The sequence below is a fragment of the Mauremys reevesii genome, linkage group 4, assembly GCF_016161935.1.
Source record: "Mauremys reevesii isolate NIE-2019 linkage group 4, ASM1616193v1, whole genome shotgun sequence".
Lineage (NCBI taxonomy): Eukaryota > Metazoa > Chordata > Testudines > Geoemydidae > Mauremys > Mauremys reevesii.
Window position 1 is genome coordinate 54,309,281 of NC_052626.1, and position 4,267 is coordinate 54,313,547.

The 4,267-nt window shown below is 35.9% G+C and overlaps 1 long non-coding RNA gene across 1 annotated transcript; it reads right to left on the reverse strand.

Annotated features, from left to right (window-relative positions):
* Positions 1–1,052: 1,052 nt before the first annotated feature.
* Positions 1,053–2,201, reverse strand: LOC120403490. Its single transcript, XR_005597545.1, has 3 exons — positions 2,152–2,201; positions 1,693–1,820; positions 1,053–1,321 (listed from the first exon to the last, which is right to left on the reverse strand). It is a non-coding gene; the product is annotated as an uncharacterized LOC120403490 (long non-coding RNA).
* Between the last annotated feature and the right edge of the window lie 2,066 nt (positions 2,202–4,267).

Here is a 4,267-nt window from a genome sequence, read left to right on the forward strand (position 1 = left end):
CAACCTCTAACTCTTCCCAATGGCAGATCCATTTTTGCTCCTCCGTACATATACTGCCAAAACATTCACTCATCCCTTTTGCTGCCCTGCATAAAAATCAAATTAGCCACTACCACAAAGTAAGGGTTTGATAGGGACAAAATAACTAGACCTGAGCCAATTGGGAATTTACGCTCATGCTAACTCCAAGATAAGTTACAATCACACATTTGCCCACAGTTCCTTCTGAGTTTAGTATGTGAAATTCTGAATATGTATTTTTCAGGCAAAGACACCCCCCCTTTTTTACATGGGCATTCCTAGGGGTGCCAGAGAAACATTTCCAGAGCCACATTTTTGAATATGGCCTAACCAATGACTGCATAGTTAGTATTCATTTATTTCCATTTCTAGCAATGCAGAAGTGGGGGTGGAATCTAGCTCTTAAACACTAATGGCTGTATTGCTACCAAATCATGAAAGATTAAAGATGTGTATAATTTACTGAAAATATCAATCTCTGCTAATTGTTGATTATTTTCAAAGTTGACTATTTTCAAAATAAAAAACTGGGATACTTGTTATACAGTTGCAAAATAGTTATACAAATGACAAAAGGACACTTTTAAAATGTGTGTAGGTTTTGCTACTGCCAGCTTCTGACTAAACAGTGACACATGCATAATTCTCAGAGTGAAGTAGCATAGTGTTCTGAATGAGGTTGTCATGAAACACTAAATAACTTGGCACTCGGGAAGCGAAAGCTAGCATAAATTGTGTCTCCAGTCATTTGACTTTTATCATCATAGTGAACACTCTTTCCATTGGACTGTTTGTTCTTGTAAACAGCCAATTCTATTGGGTTTAGCAATAGGTCTGGAACAAGCATTTTGTAGTTGTTAAAAATATTTTGATTGACGAAATGAAAAACATGAACATTGCACATGTATGGAAAGAAGTTCATAGGCATAATGTGAAAAACCAAGACTGTCCTGGTAAAACTGGGAGAAATTATCACTTTATTGATCTCTGTTCATTCTCAATACTTGCTTATATTTTTGGAGGTTCTCTGTATTACCATCATCCATGCAAACTATAATCGCTTCTGTTTTGGAGAACAAGAGCCAAGTTCAAAGATTTTCATCATCTACTTAGCACAAAATGAATCACAGATAATTGACTTGAGATCTTGTGGAGCAGAGATTAGAATTAAGAGTTGGATCTAGGTGATGGTCATGCTTTCCTTGCTGGACAATTCGTTAAATAAAAACAATTTACGGCATAGGACTCTTCAAAATGGAACAAGTTCATCTGGATAAATTGAGACTGAAGACATGCCACACTATGAAAACAAAAACAAAACATTGACAGTTTTTACTGAAAAGTGAACCAGACCATCCCTTGAGCACTGCCATACCACTTGCACCCTTAATTCCTTTGGCTTTCTCTCTTCATGACAAGCTTTCCAAAGGAGATTGTCGGGGTTTTTTAATCAAACAACCTAAACAGTTGTCTCTGAGATCACAAGGCATTGGCAAAGAATGTAAAAAGTGCTCTAATCCCCAAGGAAAACCTTGTTTGAGTGGTGAAATGCTTGCAGTAGAAATCTTGGAGATCTTGGGGAGTGGAATCTCTTCCTGTCAGAACTTTCAATAAAAGAGCAGCCAGAGATACTGAAAGCATTAAATAAAAATTACCAACAAGCTGTCTTACCTGTGTGCACTCAACTGAAAGGAAGGGCAAACATGAGCAGGTAGTGCTTGTACATCAGTCAAAACGCTGACAGGTACGGTGTAATGTCTGACAAGGCTGACGTGCTATACTCCCTAAGATATTCCTAACTGAACCATAAAAAGACAAATAAATTAGTAATAGTATCTCTCCTGTCAATGTCCTTTCTTGTGAACCTCTCATACTGTTCATTAGCATTGTCTGAAGTGATTCATCAATACAACTTTTCCATGTTTGGAGTGGGGGTGGGGGATACTTTGTTACCATTTATTTTGCTATTCTTAAAAAAGTATCTGATTCCTTATAATCACTTAGTTTGTTTGTTTTTAGGGAAACATAACAAACAAAAATCAGCATAATGTTTTCCCGAATGTACTAGGTGCTCTTTAAAAGAAAAAGAAAATGGTTTGATATAGTCATAAAAAGCAATGGATAACTTACCGTTTGTCAAAATGACCAAGCTCATTTTGAAGTTCAGTTCTTGTCTTTCAAAGTAGTCAAACGTTCCAGATCAATTTTTTCTAGTGTACAATGTAATTCAATAAATCAAGGTTTTGTTACTAGAAGCAGCATCACAGCACAAGAAAAGAAAATCCGATGATAATAACTGCCTATATGTTGCATAGTAACCCACAATTAAGGTTTTCCCTAAAATGTTATATTTCACAAGCTAAGTACACTCTTGTGTGAAAATTTTCTTACGCTTAATCTTTCTTGTGGCTCAAGGTCCATATAATGTGACCAATTATGACAATTATCTACATAAAAATCTATATGAGTAATGTAAAACATTTACAGAAGTGTTTAAATAATAATTTTAATGACACATTTGATGTGAAAAAAATAAGTTAATAATCAGTTTGATATCACAACCAAGTCAAAGTTTTCTGTGAAAAATGTAATTGAAATGAATGGATCATTGAGGAGACGTTTTCTATGGATCATTGAGGAGACGTAACTGCGCAGGTGCTTGTCAGTGTGGAACGCAGGCTTTCATAAAGACACTAGTATTAAAAAAAACAGTTTATGGGTAAAAAGTTATACGTGGACATTACAGGAGCATATTGCAACAGACTTGTCTTGCAGTAGAAAACATTAGAATCAGCATTAGAAATATATACATCCAGCAGGTTTACAGGTATCTTGGGTGTGTCCAGCTCTCACCAAGGTTTGCTATCCACATTATGCCGTGTAGTCAATAGGAGGATTGCAGGTCAAATCCAGACTGGCAGACACTTTTGAATGGACTCCAAAATCTTTTTATTTACTTAATATCATATTTGTTGTAATTTTTAAATTATTTTCTCTGGAGTCTGGACCTTGACTATTCCTTGACCAAGAAATTTGGACCTTGACAACAAATAATTGACTACCACTGCTCTAGGCTAATGGAAAGAACTTCAAAACCCACTGAGATACTGAACCACGAGCAAAGCTAGGAATGTTCCCACACTCACCATTCCATTCAGACAGAGAACTCTATCACCAACCAGCGCAATTTTTTCTTACCCTCTATACAGAAGTGTCTTTTTACACAGGTCCAAGTCCTCAAGGAATACTAGTTTGTGCTATCCCTTAATTTTCTTAGTTGTTTGAAACTATACCACTTGATACATTTACATTTCACTTAAATATTGATTCAGCACATACAAGCAGCTTACTGCTCTCTCCCGATATGCTAAACACAGGACTATATTACCATAATTAAGCACTCTAAGATGGCACAATAAAGTCATGGTTTAAACTGCATAATTGTATCCAATAATAATATCAAAGAAAAATTATGCTGAATCTCAGTATGTCGACAAACCATTGGCAAATGTATTTTAGAAAATAATCCTGAATGGGCAGAGGATAGACTAGATGATCCAACACAGTGGACTGGCTCTCACAAAAAATTGTCCCATTTTCATGACTTTTTCTGTTCCATTTTTTACTCTGTAAAAATGTTCCTTGTGTGATCTACAGTATAGCCAAAAGAAATGGAAAATCCACTCCTATCAGCCAAATCCCTGCTATGCCCCTGGAATACAAAAGTGACCACACTATCACTTAATACATATGCTCCATTGAACAGCACCTTTAGATTAGCTCATCCTGGGAACTTTAGCATTCTCATCATTCTACATTACATTGTTTTCCACACCACATGAATGTATTACTCTGCTTTTTCCTTCTGTGGAGTCTTGTTGATGCTTGTATTTTAAGATTTGTGCCTGGAAAAGGTTGCTTATGGTGCTATTTAAACAGAGCTCATCAATCATTGCCTGACTTTCTGAGGCTTTTGCAATTGCTAGCTGTGGGCTAAATTGTATTACCCTTACTCAAGTTGAATAATGCCCTACATAAAAAAAACAAAACAAAAAAACAACCTATTGAAGTCAATGGAACTACTCATGGAGTATGGTATTACACACTGTGTGTAGGAATATCACTATCTGGACCTATACTGCTTATTAATAATATTAATTATATGTGCAGGATATTGTACTACCAAATATCCCTTTTATATCTCTAGTCATGTATTTTCAACTCTGTCCTCCTCACAGCAAAATAC